The following is a 21,461-nucleotide window of genomic DNA, read 5'->3' on the forward strand; positions in this document are numbered from 1 at the left end:
TAGTGAAAGACCTGGCAAGTATAGTTGACTGTGCTGTGGCCTCTTTTATTTAAGGCAGACCGGGTCATTGTGAGGTGCCGGACAAATCGAATAACGGACTGTTTTGTTCGTTTTGAATGAGATGAGCACTGAGAGCTAGGCTTCTCTCTCGCTGTTTAGCTCGGCGTAACACTGAACGGCTTCGGCTTTTCTGTTTCTGATTGAGGTCAAGTTAAGAAATGGAGACAGGGAGAAGGGAAAACGCAATCCACACGATTTCTGCCTCATATTTAGGGTTACACAGGAAAAATGGCGGCGGTCATTGGCTGAATAGCGTGGACTGCCTACTGTGAGAGGGATCGAGACCCCCTCCTCCTCCCCAAACCACCACCTCCACCACCACCATGTTAGCATGAAGGCCCATGCTAGCAGGTCAAATGGACTGGAAAACTCTACACTAACAGTGGTGTAAATCATCTGTTTCACCTTAACTACTCATTGTCTGTTTGTTTTTGTTTTTGTTTTTTCATTTCTGGATAAAGTCTCACTCCGCTGTGTTTGGGTACACTTATACCCGTGTAAAACTCCAGAGAAAAATCCGGTTCCGTCCGGTTTCCACGTCAGGTTTTCGCGCCAACTTGTCTGTCTCGCGCACCATTCCGGCGCGCGCCCCAATCTGCGCGTGTGTGAATGAGTGTGTGCGTGCGCGTGTGTGCGCGCGCGTGTGTGTGTGCGTGCGCGCCAGCTCTGCCTTCCTCACCTTTTCGGAAAGCTGCTCTTCCCGAGACGAAACCTCGGCAGCTGAACGGCAGGAATTCACCGCGAATAAAAGCCGTTCCGGCTCACACCGCGGAGGAGCCGCTTCCCTCCACAAACCGGGCTTTGCTTATGTTTTTGTTTTTGTTTGTGGTTTTTTAACACACACACACACACACACGTATATATATATATACACACACACACGTCTTTTTTCCGTTTGCTGTGTGTTTTCTTTAAGCACAGTTGCCGAAGAGGACAGGTTGCCGTTAGGTTTCCCCTTTCCTCTCCTCTCCTCTGAACCGGTCTTCTACTTGTCCGCATCCTTCTCTCGACTTTGAGAAAGCGGGAAGTCAGAAGTGAGTCAGACTTTTTACCGGAGAGTCCGACAGAGAGCGGCTTCCCGCTAACGCCGAGACTCTCATCCCACTGGCGCTAGCGGAGCATGAACCGCAGCCTCACTGCTCTTCCTACCGGAGAAACTCCTTCTGCCTGCTCTGTGCGCTCCGACACACACTTCTGAAACTCACCCACAGGTAAGAGTCCGTGTGTGTGTGTGTGTGTGTGTGCGTGCGTGTGTGTACTCTGTATCCCGGTGGAAGCGATGGCTTCGTCCGGTTTCTGCGGCTCCGAGTTCGGCTTGAGAACAAACTTTTTTAGTTCAAGTGAACGTTTGTGCCTCTCTCTCTCTCTCTCTCTCTCTCTCTCTCTCACACACACACACACACACACACACTGGTTGGAAGTTTGGGTCACAGCACAAACTATTAATATTTGAAATGTGAAAAAGGAGCGATAATATAACACTAGTAATAATGATAGTGTGCGGCTGTGCACGGTGTGATTAAAGTGACCGGATGAGGAGGGGGTCGGACGGTCGTGTGGTTAATGGGGACCGGATAATCACAACACAAGCAGATGTGGATGGATTTGCTCCGTCTCGCGCTCGTAATGAGAGGATGAATGGAAACTATTAGCGCGTGCGCGTGCGGCGCGTGTTCCTTCTGGAGCCGCTCGTTCGAAAACGTTAGCTTTAAATAATTGTTATAGTTTGTTTTCTTCTTCGTCTTGTTGTTGTTGTGTAACGGTATTAGATGTAAGTCTGCCCTAAGGCGGATTCGGTAAAACGTTCACACGTATGCTTGGAGTTTATTTGTGAAACCCAGGGCCTCGACGTCATATTATTATTATTATTATTATTATTATTATTATTATTATTATTATTAGCATTATTTTCGGTTTAAACTCTGAACCGGAACTACTCAACTTGATTACAAATAGTAGCAACATGACTGAGCTGAGAAACATGTCTGGGGTCAAATCATAGGAGATACACACACGCACGAGATTAAAACGCGTTTTTACCCCCCTTCAATATATTGATTATTATAGACCAACTTGTTTCAGTGTACTGTGGATTTTTCTCTCTCTCTCTCTTTCTCTCTCTCTCTCATACACACACACACACACACTACACTATGCACTATCAGTGAAACGCATTAAAAGTTGGCAGTGTTGACCCTCAGGGTTCGATACATGGCATGACTTCAAGCCAAAATTCATTCTCCCTAGTCTAGACAGCATACTGAGTGAGCATGTCTATATCTGTCTCTCACTCAGCACTGTGGCAAACAGGGGGGCCAAAACTTTTCTCATTAAAACCTTTTGAGGTTTTTTCTTTTTGTCTTGTGGGAAATGTAATTTTCTTTCAGCGTTGCTACGTAAAAGGAAGAGAGCCGAAGTCAGACGGGTGCACTTTCTTTTAAGCAAAAGCGAACTGGGGGAAGGGGGGGGGACCCAACCAAACTTAATTTCATTCAACCTGTGCACGATTATTAATCAGTAATAGACTAGTGAATTTCCTGCAGCATGGCGAATACGTTCTTACTCGCGTGGCACTCCACGCTCGCGTTTTTTTAATGTGAGATTTCGTGCCGCTCGTATTTCACTACGCTTGGCATTTTGTAGCCACGCTCTGGCCTCCCCGAAAAATGTTTTGAATTCATGCACGTGTGAATGCGGCCTGTTTGAAGCCACACCATTAGCATTTCAAAGTGGCCCCTGCGCGTTTCAATAGGAGACGCTCCAGCCCCGTGCCCTTTAGTTTTAGCAGGCCCTGTGGAGCGGGTGGGTTAGGAGGCGTGCACTACACTTTCTCTCTTTCTTTGTGTTTCTGTGTGAAAAACACTGTCCCATCTTGTTCGCTTCAGAGGGAAACTCGCCCGGGCGTTCTCCTTTTCCCTTTGAGCTGTCAGTATGTTCTGCACACGGTGTGGAGGAAAGCTAAAATAATTTATGAGTTGCTTAAATAATCGTCATGCAGGCATTTAACACACACACACACACACACACACACAGTCGTACGCACGCGTTCGGTTTGGAGTTTGTGTAAATATGGCTTTCAACATGCGCCGACCAGTAGTATAATTTGTTGGAAAAATCACCTGCCATTTTAACGAAAGGTTTTCTGCTCTGTAAGTTTTGGACGTCTGAGTATATCGTTCGGACGCAGCGATCCAAAACCGAAATCTGCATGCGTTTAATAACTACATCATTGTGACCATCTGCTACAGACAAACGCCTGTTTTCTCTTTCTGAAAGGCTGAAAGGCCCGTGTCACCGCTTTCCAAAACGTTTTGCACCGTTTTCACTAGCAGAAAAATTTTAGGAGATCAGTGAAGTTGTTGGATGTGACTTGTGACAGCGTGTTTTCTTTCAATGTTGCGTTGTTATATCTGTCAAGGGCATGGAGCTAGTGTTTTTTTCTTTTTTTTTCCCCCCTCTCTGCACACGGATAGGTGGAAATAAATGAAAAAGAAGCAGTGCGGTAATACGAATATGATGTAGAGCCAAAGCGTTTAGTGAACACTGAAAGCGAATATTCAGTTTAAAGCTAACAAAGAGGAAGAGGCATAAAGAGGAGCCGTAGTGTTTTTGGCTGACGGTAAGGACGTGGCTTCACTCACGAGGCACGAAAACGTCGTTCCACGCTGTCATTCGCATTGGCAGGCCGATTACGAGCTGTACGTGGTGTGGTGTGTGGTGCCGATTCAGACACCGTCAGCTCACTTCGTCCTTCATATGTAGGCGTGTGAACGTAGTAGCGGGTGAAAGTCCGAGCGTGTGAAATGAAATATGCGTATGAGTGGTGTTTCACCGGACTCTCCCACAACGCTGGCCTTTCACTGCTCAAGTAAAGAGAGGGTGCAAGCGATCAAGCAGGAAAGGGAATAGCCTGTACGCAGTAGTGGAGAAAAAAGCGATTATACCTAATCAATGGCGTTTCCTTACAGCTGAGCCACGCACGGCGCAATGTAATAATCTCATATCGGGCCGTTTCTTCCCCCAGTTTTACTGTGCCATGTGTTTGCACGCCGTCCTGAATCCATGCTGTGCTAACGACTACTCGCGGTTTTAAAGAGAATAAACAAGGCACAAATATTGTATTTTATGGGACATGCTTAAGACTGGGGCCTTTGTTGGCTTTAGCAGGGTTGTTTTTTTTTTTTTTTTTTTTTTTTACACGTGCTAATCAGTCATTTTAAGTTTGAACACTCGGGACCTGGCAGCGCCCTTTTTACTGTATTTTAAAGCATTTCCTGTCTTGCCAGCCAGCTTGTCTCGTGGCTTCCCAAACAGGGGAGAAATGGAGGCTGATGCCCTGCTGCTTTAATTAGCTTGAGGAGCAGACCAGTGGAGAACGGATATGAAATAAAACAGCAGCGTGTTTCGAGAAAATACGTCCATGTCACGGTCAGCTGGTTGTTCTGTTTAGGCGGCTGGCTGGGAAATTTAATTAAATATATCATCAAAATGTATGTATTAAAAAATATATATATATATTAATATCATGTACTACAGCTACCACCACTACTACCAAGTATTATTATTATTATTATAGATGTTTTTAGTTTGTCTTTAGTCAGAGATTAAACACATTAATCTTCAGACTCGCGTGCTGATTTTTATTTAAATGCAAATGAAATACACCATGACGTTCTCTTCTGTGAATTTGCAGTGACATCATGACAACTTTCTGTCTCATCTCTTCTGAGCAAAATTTGGAGAGAGAAAAAAAAAAAAAAAAAATCAGTTGCTCTGTCACAGAAGAGAAGCAAGACACTGAAGTAAACACTGGCTGTGGCCAGACTACAGCAGCTCAGGCAGAGAGAGAGAGAGAGAGAGAGAGAGAGAGAGAGAGAATGAATGAATGAACGAATGATAGAGAGAGAGAGAACGAGAGAGAGAAAGAGAAAACAGGAGAGACAGAGAACGGGAGAGAGAGAGAATGAGAGAGAGAGAGTGAACGAGAGATAGGGAGAGAGGACGAAAGAGATCAAGAGAGAGAGAATGAGAGAGCGAGAGAGAGAGAGAGAGAGAATGAGAGAGCGAGAGAGAGAGAGAGAATGAGAGAGAGAGAACAAGAGAGAGAGAGTGCGAGCGAGCGAGCGAGGGGTTGGGGTGGCAGTGAGAATTTGCAGACAGCTGCCAGGGAGAAGGGGTTGTGTCTCTACCGGCTTTCACCACAGCGCATCGCATCCACACTTAAAAGCCCCATTTTCAGCGAGACAGACCTGTTATTTCAGGACGGTGAGGTGAGATGGGCTGCAACGTAATTTCCCCCTGCAACGCTGTCCTTGACAGTTGTGAGAAAAAAGTAAGCTAGGATGGATAGAAAGTGTAGGCTCCATGCAGCGTTTGAAGTTTTATATTATTGCTAGCGGGTCTATTAATTTCTAGCCGGAAAAAGTTCTAAGAGAATAGAAAATCGCATGTTGTAATTGGAGAAAATTCTGCTTGGCACCATTCAAGAGCTGGCTTTACTGGGAAAAAAGACTTTTCCCTCTGTGGCTGCTGTGACTGTTCATTACGGCTGCTCCGGCTGATCCTCCTGCTTTGTTTCTTTAGCGCTCGTCTCGAACTGTTTTGATTTGCACTGCCGATGCAGACCCTGTCCATTTAAATTCACCTTGCCATACAGCGTCGCTTAATCCTCAGTTTATCCGAAAGCTCATGCTCTCCGTAGATAAGGCTCCTGCAAATGAGTAATCCAAGCTGTGGGAGAAGGTTCGAGCTGCTCATTGGGCACGGGCCTTACTTTCTTGGAAGCAACACCAATATTAATAACGGGGTTTAGACAAATTTTTGGCAAGCGTTTATTAAACATAAGAGTTCCGGGGAATACTAAATAAAAATGTAAATCATCCTGCTTGTAAAAAGCGCACTGTGTGGGCATCTGAATTTGCGGAAGTGTCCACGATGCGAGTGTTTGCCTCTTTACCTCGGTATTTTAATATCAGCGCTGATAAGGCACGGTCGAAGGTCGCGTCAGTGTCAAATCGAAACGTATGTATAGCGTATGTGATGCGTTTGTATTATATAACGAAGCAACGAATGAAAGAACGAAGAACGTGTAGTATCGCCTTCGGTTTTCAGGTTGTTTGGTTGTGCCTGTTATACTGTGTATCCGGATCTCAGCGTCAGAACCCAGTCTTTATTTCAGTTGAACACGACGCACTCGCTTTTAGCTTCGCGTCTGATCGCATCGAGATGCTAGCAAAGCCGGTGGCGCCAAACCCCGAGTGAAAAGCGTACGCTCGGTGCAAATCAGGCTGAGCCGTGTCACAGATCAGGTAGCGATAACCTCTACATCTTTGGCTTTAGGACCCTGACAGCTCAATAGCAGCTTATATTGTCTAGATTTTTACTTTTATGAAGCATATATATTACAGGCTGTGTTTTATATGCAAGAACGCTTCGTTTGAATGTAAATAAAAGAAGAGCTTGATATTAATAATACATGCTAAGCTGGGTCTAACGGTTTAGTCCCACCGCAGCAGAGAGTCCACTATACGCAGTTAACACGTGTAGAGGAGACGCTGCTTAGCTTTTAATGATTTAATTATACATAGGGACACTACTAGCAGAAAAAAAATGCATTTTCTTTGAAGCTTCGCTCCACTTCCTGCCGTGGATGGGGTATTAGTATTTGTAAAATGTACAGGGTGAATGATGGTATCTAATCCTTAAAGTCTGGACGGTCCTGCTGGTTGAATACTTGTGTTTTCCTTTGTTTATGGAGTTCTTGAGTTTATTCTGTAATTCAGATTGTGGTTTAAACCGAACTTGGGTAAAGAGTAGATATACGAACACGAGCACGCGCTGTTTCTTTCATTAAACAAGCACGCCGTCGTCTATATTACCCTCGTCATGCGCTTTAAAAAAATACGTTTCTCTTGAAAGTCCTTTGTTCAGCGTAAATATTGTGAATCAGATTGCAAAGGATAATACCGATTTCAAACCCGGGCACGTTTGAGTGATTCAGAGACATTTGTGTGACGTGTGGAAGCAGTATCTCTGTACGGTGTTATTATAATGTGTCATTTTATTAGCCGTTCTCTGTTGACTTTTGGTGGAAGATCTGGTGTTTGTGGCGATCCTGGCGTTCGCGGTTAGCCCTAATAGTCATGTTGATGATCTTACCAACCCTGAACACACTTGACTCTGCAGGGACAGGACACCTGTGCCAACACCCGCGCCTTCTGTTTGGCTTCATTCACCTCTCGTGGTGTTGATAAGTACAGAAGCTGCTATCACTAGGTGAAAGAAACATTCTTTGTCGAGGCCTCGGGGCAATCCTGAGCAAAGCAAGCAGTGCATGTTTTTATTGTGTGTGCATGAGACACTGATCTTAGAGAACCGAAGCATGTGTTCAAAGGCTCTTTTAAATTTCAGGCAGCACGCGTTTCTTTCCCTCTTTATTATGCAGCTGAAAGGCCTAAAACGAACTAACGGGACGCAGTAATAACACGTTACTTTCTGATTAGATGATAAGGAGTTTGTAGCGAACATCATAGGGGCATTTCCATCGATCAGCTCAGGCAGTACAACTGCCACTTTACACGAGATAGAGGAATTTAATTCCAGCCAATAACACTATGTCTCTCCAAGTTAATCACGTTAAAAAGAAAAGTCATTCCTGATCGTTTGGATAGGGAACTGTTCCACGTGTTGCACATGCTATCACGCTAATTAACCTCTGCGTTCGCCGCCATTCGCCATCCGCAGAAACAGCGTTTAATGTGTACCGCTCTTTATTTGCAGCAAGGATGAGATTTCTGTTTTTGTGTATTTTACTGCGTGCGGCCCGACTTGCATACACAGACGTGAGAAAAAAGCTGGCTCGGACAAAGCTGCATTGTCCAGGGCAAGGCTATAAATGGGTTGCAGTGAATGGTTTTCTCTGTGATTCTCATCTTGACCACGGTGTAAGTGATCACGAACCGGACAACTGCCATTTCTGCACCTGCTGTTGTTCTCCTGGCAAGAGATCCTGCCCTTCTGGCAGAATGACCCGGGCAGGGCACCAAGCACTCCGGCCTACTCGTAGGAATTTCTAAGAGGAAAGCACTAGGACGCAGATGACAGAGCGGTCTTCCAGACAGAGGCGTTTAAATCAGCCTGCCGCCCGCGACGTGAAACATACTCCCGTTCGAGTTCCACTGGAACGTCTGCTGCCAAGTATGGGATTAATCATAAACTGACAAGCGCCAGCGTAGTAAGAGTAGGCCTAACACGGCCATCGTCGACTCCAAGGCGCAAGCCTCCCTGCTCGTAACGTAAGAGGTCCAATAAGAGAGAGGTGCGATTAACCTTCGCGACCATGATGGCAGGAGATGACAAGCCATCGCAGCAGCCAGGCTGTTTCACAGCTTGTACAGGACGACTACAAGAACTCGGGTGCGTTTCTTATCCAAGACGCGCCTTTTAATTGGTGCACATATACAGCGGAGGCAGCACAAACTAAAAACGTCAGACGTTTAGAGAAGCCGAATTGAAGGCTTTAAAAAGCAGTCACATTCTTCTGTCGAACGTGATCGAGTCAGCTGAAACCGTCTGCTGTTTGTTTGGGTGACTAAAACTTCGCACCCCTCCCGAAAGTGCCGCGAGCTATTTTTAACCTCGGATTTGCCGCATAGCAGAAACTACGCTGGAATTATTTACTTTTAGATGAATTTTAGATCGTGTAAATTTGAGATGTGTATTAGGGATGCTCCGATCAGCCGATAAAGATTATCGGTTTCTTATCATCACGATCGGCCGATCCCGAGCGTTCAAGCTTTATGGAAGTGATATGTAAACTGTCTGTTAACGCTTTTTTTCAGATAAAGTAATACCCCAGACGTTGCCTCGGGGATATTATTTACAGTAATGTTGTAGATTGTTGTTTTAATTGAGAAATAAATAAACAAGCACGACAAATATTCATTTTACAATGAGCATTTTAATAGGCCTTTACAAATACGCGGCGACTGTGGAATTTTTCATTGTTTCTTGAGACCTCGTCGTAATTCCACACCGGCGATGACATGACCGCAGCGCTAAAGCTTAACGTCCTACGTCATCGAATTGCGATCGGTTCGTGAGAGCGGCCAAATTTAGAGACTACCCATCGAGTCGTAGAGCGTGATTATCGGGCGATCCATCGGAGTGTACCGTGAGTTTTCTGTTTCAACTCAAATCTCATGTCTAGGAGGTGGAATTAAAGAGCATGATGGATTTGGTGTAAAAATAAAGTAAGGGTAAATTGTAAATCAGGACAGAGCTTTGAGAAAAAGCCATCAAGGCCATTTTAGAGATTAACCAAACCCTGTATTGTCACTGGATCTCCTCAGTTTCCGTGATGTGATTGGTCTATCAGTTAGTCCTTTATATTCTTCGGTCAATGTTTCAGCATATCGCGTCTGATCAATTTGGGAAAAATTATATTACTCCTGACTAGGCTTGCTGCGATCGTCTGTGTTCCCGGTGTTTGGGCTGCACACCGATTATATCATTTGCCCACCGCGACACTGCCCTCACCATCATTTTGCCCTGTTACAGTAAGAGAAATCATGTAGTGCAGTTAGAGAACGACGCTACAATTAAAAACCGAACGCGTCTGCTCAATTCAGCGTGAGCCGAACGGGTCCGAGTCGCAGCTCGGGTCAGATTTCATTTATCACGTGACGAGAGTGAGGCGAGCTGACTGACGAGACGACGGCGGAAGATTTGGTTTCAAAAGTTCTGGGTTTAATATAAGCGAGTGTGTCATTGTGCTGTTTTGTTGTTGTTGTGTTTTGCATTAAGAATAATAATGAACCCACCATTCAAGTGATCGCTGCCCCCGAATTGCCACTGATTCGAAATATGCAATGATACACTCATTCATAAGCAAGGGGGAACACCCCCCACAGGCCCCGCCCCCCGGTGATACCAGTATTACCGGTGTTGTCACATGTCGACGACCCGGTGGGAAAATTTCCTCACCGTCACATCCCTACTCCAGAGTCCGGCGGGTTTTCTTTGGTGATGGTGATGTTTCTGTTGAGAGTGTCTGACACTCGGCAGCGGTCCAGAGAAAGATGAAGGGGATCGCGTCCTCTTTGAATTCCAATCAGCATTCGGTGCCTGTAAGTCCTGAAATCCTTTAAGCCTTCCGACTTGGGGTGTATTGTGTTTCTCAATATATCTAATGGATTTTTGCCATTGAAATTTGGGTTATTGATAGCACCTAACCACGATGTACCACTGAAAGACCTCACAATGTTTCCTCAAAGTCTTTCAGTGGTATGTGATGTAGACCTGCTTTATTCATATCCCTCCACAGCACAGGAGTAAAGGCGTTTTCTTATTTCACAGAAAGTGTGTAGTGTAGCTTTTTACCGAAGTAGCAAAAAAAAAAAAACGACCCAGTGATTTTTGGGAGATGAGAATCCAAGGCTTCTCCAAATTGTAGGTCCAAGAGGGGGATGAGCTGGTGTGTAAAGCTCAGACACCGCCATGAAACCAACCTGAAACAGCACACAGGAAGTCTGGATAATGTGTTAAATAACAACCCATACAACAAAAACTAATATTCGAAATGTTTCTTTAATGGACTACTAATTGTCTACAATAGTATTTGACTATGTCAATGTTTCCTTATTAAATTTGATATTTGGATATTTTATAAAGCAAGGAAATGAATTGCTGTACCACCTTTAATCCTCATGCTAATATTCAAGCCAATATTTATTTTCTTCTCGGAATTACAAAATGGTATGAAATGTTCTTCCATAATTCTATTATTTGCATAATTTCAGTAAAGTAGTTGTAGTGTCAGGCTAATGAATACTGTTTTTTTTTTTTTTTTTTTTTTTTAAATAATTTTTGCTCACAACGCTTCAACCATTTTTTGATGTTGTCACAATAAACTGAACAATCATTTTCCAGTACAAAGACCCTCTCCTGAAGCAGGAGCTTTCTAGATGAAGCCAAATTTTTTTTCTCTCTTTCATCATCCTCCAAAAAATATTTCTCTTTTTTTTTAAGGAGTATAAAACAGTTTAGATATCGTTTTATTGATTTATTTTTGTGTTGTTGAACCTCACGTGTCATGTACAGCTAAAATGTAAATCCTTCGTCTGAAAACACGTCTGTCTAATGAAATTTCAACGACACGTGGCCCTTATTTTACTCGTTTACTGTAAACCACTATGATATATAAAAAAATAAATAAACTAGTTCATACATAAGCAAATGTTCGTTTATCAATTTAAATATTCTTTTTATTTAATTTTTTTTTTTTGTGGAGTGCATACTATCCCTAAATCATTCCTAAGTCCATGCGCCAGACATATTTTTGCTCATTGCGTCTGAGTGCCAGTTTCTGATGATGTTTTCATCAGTCATTACCCGGAGCTGATTAGCAACGAGCCTGGCCTGCGTTGGCAGGAGACAGCTCCAAATCCGAGCTCGGCAGGCCCTCGGGCTGGCCGATGTAGTCCAGTCTCCGAGCCGAGCCACTTAGCCGCATTTCCGTCTGCCTTGTTTCTGTTGCGCCATGATAAGATCTCTCTGGAATGTTTCTCCCTGCTCCCGAGGTCCCCCCGGTTGTGTGTCTGGTTACTTTAGTGCAATTAAGGGAGAGATGGAAACACGTTCGATAGCATCTGAGAGAAACACCGCTTTGTACCCAAACCTTGTGTGTACGTAGCGTACGTAGTCTATAATTATTTATAGAAGCTAATAACATTTTGACATTGTGCCCAGGATGTACAGTTAACCTGGGATTCTTCTTGTCTGTGTTTTTGTAAGATGATGTTTCGTGTTTGTTTTTACAGTTGGACGCACGACCGACTGGTGTTTTCTTTTCTTTATTTTCTTTCTTCTTCTTTTTTTTTTTTTTTCTCGAGATGGGAAGAACTGTAGGCTCCATCTAAGCAATTACCTTAGCTAAACCCATATTAGTCTTAGAATTGGATAATCTTGTATTGCCTGAGCTTAATGCATTCTGCTGCTCCAAAATGGCTTCTCGTCCTCAATAACATAAGTAGATGTTGATGTCTTAGATTTCAACCATGGACAAACAAACCATGGACAAACAAAGCCTTGGAAAAGCATCACCTTCTCCTTCTATATGCCGCAGCATACAGTTTCACTCAGGCGCTGCTTTGTTTATTATAATTACACAAGACTGGGAAAACAGTACGCTTCATGAACAAATAAAAAACTTATATGAACAACGCGCGTTAATAATTTATCTACAAGGACAGTAGAGCTGCATCGAACAGTTATGTAGATAATTGATTGCTCAATTAATCAATAATGTTGATTATTTGAAAAATATATTTAATTAAAAAAATATGTCTTTGCAGCATTTTATTCAATTACTACTACTACAGAACGGTTAAGTGGGCTTATTTAAATAACAGGTCACTAACTGCACTACATCATTACGGAGATTTATTAGAAAATCTGTCACAGCTTGAATATTATGAAGTGCTTTATGTCAGCCAAATGCAACACCGGAACTAACATGGGAAGATGATGTGATGTATTTTTTCTACCGGTTCTGCACAATTATTATTCTTTTATTTTTATTTTTTGAATCAGTGTGTCTTATCTGCATTTCAAGCCTTGCTTTTTTTCGATTCAGACCAGACAGATTCAAAATAAAGGAAGAATATATATTTGCTGGCTGTCTTGCTAAATGCAACACGCCAATGCTAAGTTCATTTTTGTCAGCGTGCGGAACTGACTCCCAAGCTTTGTGGATGTCTCTTAGTTTTCAATCAGTGAATCAACTCTTTTTCAGATAGACTCCAATGTGAACCGAAAGGGGAGGATAATGACGTGATCATTTTCTAAATATACATTGTATATGATTTAAAAAAGAGTAAACAGTGTATTGTTTATCAATGCCAAAATATCGATTAAAATTCAAAAATGGACTGATACTAAATTTCTCGGCCGATACCGAGAACCGATTATTCAGAGTGATATCAGCCGATACCGATAACCGATTATTCAGAGTGATATCGGCCGATACTGATAACCGATTATTCGGAGTGATATCGGCCGATACTGATAACCGATTATTGGGAGTGATATCAGCCGATACTGATAACCGATTATTCAGAGTGATATCAGCCGATACCGATAACCGATTATTCAGAGTGATATCAGCCGATACCGATTACCGATTATTCAGAGTGATATCAGCCGATACCGATAACCGATTATTCGGAGTGATGTCGGCCGATACCGATAACCGATTATTCAGAGTGATATCAGTCGATACCGATAACCGATTATTCGGAGTGATATCGGTCGATACCGATAACCGATTATTCGGAGTGATATCGGCCGATACCGATAACCGATTATTGGGAGTGATATCAGCCGATACTGATAACCGATTATTCGGAGTGATATCGGCCGATACCGATAACCGATTATTGGGAGTGATATCAGCCGATACTGATAACCGATTATTCGGAGTGATATCGGCCGATACCGATAACCGATTATTGGGAGTGATATCAGCCGATACCGATAACCGATTATTCGGAGTGATATCGGCCGATACCGATAACCGATTATTGGGAGTGATATCAGCCGATACTGATAACCGATTATTCGGAGTGATATCGGCCGATAACGATAACCGATTATCCGGAGCGATATCAGCCGTTAACGATAACTGATTATTCGGAGTGATATCGGCCGATACCGATAACCGATTATCCGGAGCGATATCGGCCGTTAACGATAACCGATTATTCGGCGCGATATCGGCCGTTAACGATAACCGATTATTCAGAGTGATATCAGCCGATGCCGATGACCGATTATCCGGCGTGATATCGGCCGATAACGATAACCGATTATCCGGAGTGATATCAGCCGATGCCGATAACCGATTATTCGGCGCGATATCGGCCGTTAACGATAACCGATTATTCGGAGTGATATCAGCCGATGCCGATAACCGATTATTCAGAGTGATATCGGCCGATAACGATAACCGATTATCCGGAGCGATATCAGCCGCTAACGATAACCGATTATTCGGAGCGATATCGGCCGATGCCGATAACCGATTATTCAGAGTGATATCGGCCGATACCGATAACCGATTATCCGGAGTGATATCGGCCGTTAACGATAACCGATTATTCGGAGTGATATCAGCTGATGCCGATAAACGATTATTCGGAGTGATATCGGCCGTTAACGATAACCGATTATTCGGAGTGATATCGGCCGATACTGATAACCGATTATTCGGAGTGATATCGGCCGATACTGATAACCGATTATTCAGAGTGATATCGGGCGATACTGATAACCGATTATTCAGAGTGATATCGGGCGATACCGATAACCGATTATTGGGAGTGATATCGGCCGATACTGATAACCGATTATTCAGAGTGATATCGGCCGATACTGATAACCGATTATTCGGAGTGATATCGGCCGATACCGATAACCGATTATTCGGAGTGATGTCGGCCGATACCGATAACCGATTATTCGGAGCGATATCGGCCGATACAGATAGTTCTGCCTTTTCATAAATATGACCGTAAATGTATGATATATACCGTGTAAGGCCAGACCACTCAATACACAACAGTTAATAATCATGACCGCGCTTTCTCACGTCCTCTCAAACATGTTATTGCAAATCAAAAAAATTACACACATGAAAAACCTTCATAAAAAAGTTACATCACGAGGCCAGATGCGAAGTGTTAACGTAAAGAGTTCCTGTATTTTAGAAGTGGTGGTACTCTTCCCTCTGTCGTATCATTCTTCACCTTTTCATTCAAATGTGTCTGTAGTTTAAAGGAAGTGATGTCGCGTGCTTCATAACACAGTTCAGCCAATGGATAATGGATAATTGATTGGCATCTATTTCATTACGTTAATTGTATCGACTTTTCTGATCGGTTACTGAAGCTGTAATATACAGACATGTTGTGGCTGTGTTCTGCTGTGGCGTCCTGCATTGGGCGTGGTGTTAGTCCACTTGTTCCCATAGAGGGAAGCGTCACTCCAATTCAACAGCAAGTTTTACTGACTACAAAGAAACATTTTTATCCGACGGCAGTGGTTTGTTTCCAGATGACAATTCCCCCATCTACAGGACATGAGCGCTCCCTGAACGGATCATGAGCATGAAAATGATGCACATTATATGCTAAAGCCTTCGCAGTGACCAGCTCTCAACCCACCCGAACGCCTGTGTGAGAATTTGAGCCACGTGTTAGACAGAAACATCCTCGATATGCCAGCTGAGGGGAATACTGTTCGGAACAGTTTGACACAGTTCCTCAGAGAGAGGTGCCGAATCTGTGTCAGGGCAGGCACATGGCGACTCGTGGTGGCCAACATTTTAGTAAGACACGTTTTATAGTTTTTTTTCCCCCTCGGTTTAATTTGTCATCCATTTGGATATCCTCGCCTGTCGTAGGATTCATAGGATTTTTACAGGAAGAGCTCCTGGGTCTAATTGTGGCTCTACGTATTATAATATTACCTGAATTTTGAATTTTCACACAGTGACAGGTTCATCCCCTGTGTGTGTGTTCAGCCTTTGGTTTAATTGCATTGAATAAAAAAAGAAGAAAAAAAAAGCAAAATATCATGAATATCCAACCAGAGCCACGCAGAGAGCCAGAGGGAAGAGAAACGGGAAGAGAGTGATGGGTGATTATTGTGTATGTGGCCCAGTTGTTGTTGAGGCAAAGGACGTTGGCGTTGCGAGTGGAATCCATTTCCATTCAGAGCGATGCCTCAGCGGTCCCTGCGCTTTAATTCCTGGCTAGACTGATGGTCTGCTGAATGGAGGTCATTACCCTGGAATGCAGGTCACTCGCGTGACTCCACTTCTCAAAGCAGACGGGTTTCCCAGCTTTTTTGTATTACCAGATGTCAGGGTGGTTCCCAATAAAGCGTGTCACTTTGGCGATTGTATTACAGAATCTGAAATACGATAAAGCTTACTGCACTACAACGACCACGCCTGATTAATATCAACAGCGTTCATGGGCATCGTTCAAACCGAAATAAATCGAACGACCGAATTACAAACCGCGTACGGTATCATTCGTCATCCACGCAAACAACGCCTTCCTCATTTCACGACTTCGGTGGCTGCGAAGTGGCTCTCGTGAAATGATATTTTTAGCCTACAAAGAAGCGGCAGTGTAGTGTAGTATTTCGGAAGATTGCATACTGCGGAGTAGCGATGAATAGCCGTCCCTTCTCTCTAACAGTTACCAGGAAAACTAGGCTGGGTCAGCCCATGCACAAATCCAGCGTGGGATCGTTTGCATCTCAATTGCCCCGATGGCAGCGTTGGTTAACACATGTTAATGAAGCTAACGATCCAGGGAGAAATGCTGCTCCAGCTCCTTCTCCCCCCGTCCTGAGCCTAAAGACCTCGGAGAGAGAGATCACCATACACAATGAAACTGGATCTCCTCTGAAAGACTGAGTGACCCATCAGTGTCTGCTCCTCTAACCCACATTCTTTCGCTATACTGAAGTCTCACTTAAAAGCTCTTTTCTTGGCATTGTTGCCTAAAGATTAAGTTTAAAACCTAGGAGGATAGTTAAGACCTGCTCCATGCCTCAGCACGTATAATTGCTCCTAAGAAGGTGAACGGGTTTGTGTTAGTCTGGGAATTATGAGTCTTCTAAAATGGATTTCGTTGTCAAAATAGTACACACTAGTCAAGCGGATACAATTCGGCTGCCGGTGAATTATAAACTGTACGCCGCACACTCTGAGAACAACCGTTCCATTCATCGTAGCTGGATCGGTATGCTCAAGCGTACACGGTTTGTATCTGTAGTACCTAGAAACGTACATATAGCGTAGGTTGGAAGCTTAAAAGTTCATTATGTACCTTCGATATTTTTTTTTTTTATTTTGTAATGTGAGCATTTCAGGGTTAAAGGTTAAGATATAAGATTACAATCCCAGCAACAGAGAATGGTACAGATTACTGCCCTTTTTAAAAAGTAAATAAGTGTAGGTACATAGGAAGCACAGCACCCAGGAGGGATGAATAAGGATTTAGGATTTTTAGGACATGACTGAATGATATTTAAACTCTTTATAGCAAAAACAGTCTGTTTTTTTTTTTTTTTTTTGAACTACATAAATGACTAAAACAGAGTCTGAGAGACACTTCACACTGAGGGTATGAAGTAGTACTGGGCGATATGACGATATCATATCAGGTAAAGACCCACCTCTTCCGTGAGCATGTCACTAACCCCTAAAATGCCAAGCTCACATCGTCCTTCTTTAAAAAAACACAACAGTAAACACACACCTCTACTCTGCGCTCTTTGCTTTTCTAGAGCTCAGTTATAAATCTTGTACTGTAGCACTACTTGTATTGTTCTCCTCTTGATATATCTCTTTGCTTGTATTTCCTCATTTGTAAGTCGCTTTGGATAAAAGCGTCCGCTCAACGAATAAATGTAAATGTAATGTATCGTAAATGTAATATCGATACGCTGATGAATTATGGAACAGTATTTTCATTTTATTACATTTTATTCTTTTACTATTTGGAATATTTACCATTTTCAAATGCTCCCTTTTTTTTTTTTGGCTAGATTTTTTAGTACCTTTTTAGTAAAAAATAAATAAATATAAATATATCATTTGAAAGCTATTTTTGTAGACATTAAATCAGTTATAATCAAACAGTTTAAAAAAAAAAAGAAAACACAACACTGCCGGGAAATTGTTCGCGAAGCTGTGGTATATACCGTGCTGAATATTGTGTATCGTATAAATCGATTTAATAAATCATGAATCCATTATTAAAGGGAAAAAAATCACAAGCAACTGCGGTGTTAAAAGAATTCGTATTTTTCAGCCGATGTGTTAATAATTTAACAGGCCAACAAGGCGATATGTCCGTAACTCTGATACTTTCTGAATAGTCCTCGTCTACGTCGTCATGGTTAATCGATTAATTAATGTTAGGCCCTACCCCGGATTCGGAACAAAGCTGGTGACGTATAGATTGGACGGTACTGAATCGGATAGAAAGGTAGCCGATTCGTTTCCATCAAATATCAAATTGTGGCCTTATGAATTGCAAATTGTATCGTATTGTTTGGAAGCGACCCCTACTTCACGTCACTGTTCGGCATCATTGTGATGATAAGTAGTACAGGATGTGTGGTCTGCGGTGAAAGAAGCCAACCCCTCTCTCTGATAACCCCCCCCCCTCCCCGAACAACAACCCCATCTGAGTTTTTAACCATCCCGAATTACCCGAGCACTCATTCCTGACACATTCAAGCACCGTTCCTACTTCTGAGTAACAGCGGCGTTAACTTTAAATTACGGCCGATTCAAACCCACCGGGACGTCTCGGTAGCCGTGTTTTCTTAGCATACAGAAGCAGTCCTGAGTTTGAACCCGGGAGTTAATGGGCTCTGAGTTTTTCAGGAGCCTTTGAAAAAGGTCAATACGATACGGTCAGATTTAGCAAGCAGCATTAACTGCTGGTTGTGTTGTCAGGAGAGATTTAGACCTGACAACTGATTTCTCTCAGGGAGCACCCTACACCCTCCGTCTTTGTCTGCAGATTTTCAAATGATTTGCTGTCTACTGCGTGCTCTCCATCGCATAGCAAGACATCACCGTTTCTTTGTTCGCGTGTGGAAGAAGAAAAAAAAAAAATTTATCTGCATTCAGCACGGGGTATAGAGGATTTGCACTATGGATATCGCTTACTACTTTAATGCCCTGTCTGGGGTTTACACATCGCTCACATCAACCACTGTTTCCCTAAACAGCCATCAAACCCCCCCCCCCCCCCCCCCCCTTTCCCCACCACCACCACCTTTTCTTTTCTTTTGTTTATTTATTTATTTATTTAACACCTCTGACCAAAATGTCATCTCTTCAACGCATTGTAAATGCTCCACTTTCTTACGTTTTGTGTTGCCTCCTGCTATCTTAAAAAATTTATCATGCTGTTGAATAATGCCTCACGATGATGTGTGAATAATTGATTATCTGATGCTTAATAGAGGGACAGAGAAGGCTTTTCTCTCGTACAGCCGCTCGTCTGTGGCATTCTGAGACGCATTACACGTCTGCCCACCGGAGCAATTCATTTGAAGGCTTTCCTATTCTGCTCAGTTAATACGCGCACCTTGTACGTGTTTATCACACATGTGCACACCGCCAGGTGTGTGTATCAAGTGTGTTAGCGCGCCCATACACGGTTATGTGTGTATGAATATTTTAAAGAACTTTTTAGCTCACTGTCTGAGGAAGAGCGGGGCAGAATAAACATGTAAGAGGGCAGGCAGTGAAGCGTGACGCTGGAGGAGTAATGCAAACGTCTCAGGACAGATGAACACCTGAGGACACACACACACACAAACGCACACACTTTTTTTTCCTCCTCTCCTCAGCCCTTCGCATTGTTGTTTTGACAGGAACAGTCCTTTCACTGCTTGAGAGTAGGGATGTCACGATACCAAAAATCTAGTAGTCGGTACCGATACCACCAAAAGTACATGATACTTGATACTAAAGTCGATACCACGGTGTGGTTTAAAATGAAAATAAAATAAATTCAATTAAAAACATCCTCCTCTGGGTGATACTGGCAAAGAGAGAGAGAGAGAGAGAGAGAGAGAGAGAGAGAGAGAGAGAGGGGGATATTTTAGTTATCAAACACTGTCTGATAATGACTAATAAAACAGTGGAGGCTAAGTGCTACGGTGCACTCCTAAACACACACACACACACACACACACACACACACACACTATACTCTGAATGCAAGCATTAGTTTAAATTCACTGATATGGTGGCAGGCCAGAAAGATTTATTAAAAGCATGAACATGCGAATAATGATTAGTGACATTAGGCTACATTAGCTGACAGGACACGGGGCTGAATGGAGATGCACGGCGGCTCATTAGGAAGTAGTTTATAACATTGCAATGTGTTAGCGTCGTTAACAAATAACCGGCTATCGCAAACATTACATGGAGCATAACGTTAGCTGGTTTCACGGCCACAATGGAGCTGCCTCAAACATATATAATATAGGACCGTCTTTCAGGTGCTTCGCCAAATTCCAGGTGTTTCCTCGCTTCGTTTGAAATGAACGATAGCATCGGTTACACACCGGCTTCAGAGCATCAGTTATATGTTCGTTGTCATCCGCCTCGAATGCGAAGTATTTCCATATTCGACTCTTACCACCTTTGGTCACAACGAGTCGGGCGGAGTTAAACTCGTCGCCATCTTCTGTAGTTTTTCCCGTGCGCTTGTAGGCGTTCTTCTTCTTCTTCTTTACCACTTGTGGACCGACTAAAACACTTACGCGTATTTGCTGCCCCCTTCAGTTCTGGAAGAATCGCAACCCCGGTACCTTTATTACCAACGGTGTGAAGGCTACCGCAGAAAAATAAGTACCGTCACGTTTTAAGAACGTTAGTACCGAAGCGTCGGTTCTCGTGACATCCCTAGTTGAAAGTGAATTGAAAACGGAAGTATTTCGTTGAAATTGAGTTGATCGGCTTTGGAAAGGTGGACGTTTCTCAGATTTTGCTTCAGCAGGTCTTCAGGAGGCTTTATTTTCGCCTGCTCTTTGATTGTGTTACAAATGCGATACAAAAGGAAGGAAGTTTCTTCCTGTGTAAATATATATTCCTGGCTATCTTCACCAACTGAAGGAGAAATATAGAGCGTCAAGGACTCCTTTTATGCCGAGTGACAGCCGCTATCAGTGCGAGATACCTATATAATGGTGGTCCTCTGAATCCCCCCCCCGATCCTTCTTATTTATCTAGCCGTATTAATGTCAGCCCATTAACGCCACAGCCGAGACGTGCTCAGCAAAGCCACCGTTAAATGGCTGTGGCAGGAACCCCCTTATCGTCTGCAACCTGAAAGGAGGAATGTGACGCTATCAGTTAATGGAAATGACATTTCCAAATTTCATTTGGAGATAATCCACTTCTCGTCCACTAAAACATCAAAATTACCGCTAACAATATGTCAAGGCAGCGTTAAAACTTAGTTACCTTCCCATATCACGTCGGCGTTAATCCCCAGAGAGAAACAGGTACAGGTACCTTAGCGTTTTTAATAGGATTTCCCCCTGTGTTCCTCAGGTGATTATTAGGCTTTGCATGTCATTTCTATCTCAAAATAGAAAGGTGTATCAAAAATAAGGAAAGTCTACTAGACATTTCAGCTGATCTTGTCCACTGTACGGAACATTTAGTCCGTGCAGTTACTTACGCATTTGTGGCTCTCGGCAGTATGATACAACCCGTTCTCGGATGCGATGAAAAGGCCAGCTTGATTATTCTGCTAAATGTGTAAAGTGCATGTCTGTTTGTGAAAAAG

The 21,461-nt window shown here is 43.2% G+C and overlaps 1 protein-coding gene across 9 annotated transcripts in view; it reads left to right on the plus strand.

The window, feature by feature from the left end:
• Positions 1 to 665: 665 nt before the first annotated feature.
• Positions 666 to 21,461, plus strand: part of adgrl2a (adhesion G protein-coupled receptor L2a) — a 115,656-nt gene continuing 94,860 nt past the window's right edge. For 4 of the 9 annotated variants that reach the window (XM_053683223.1, XM_053683224.1, XM_053683225.1 and 1 more), the window contains exon 1: positions 667 to 1,271. The gene's annotated coding sequence lies outside the window, so the exon portion shown is untranslated. Of the gene's footprint in view, positions 1,272 to 21,461 lie in introns of all 9 variants that reach the window. The other 5 variants (XM_017477547.3, XM_017477548.3, XM_053683221.1 and 2 more) reach the window with 3 other exon arrangements.

Source organism: Ictalurus punctatus, chromosome 10, assembly GCF_001660625.3.
Source record: "Ictalurus punctatus breed USDA103 chromosome 10, Coco_2.0, whole genome shotgun sequence".
Taxonomy (NCBI): domain Eukaryota; kingdom Metazoa; phylum Chordata; class Actinopteri; order Siluriformes; family Ictaluridae; genus Ictalurus; species Ictalurus punctatus.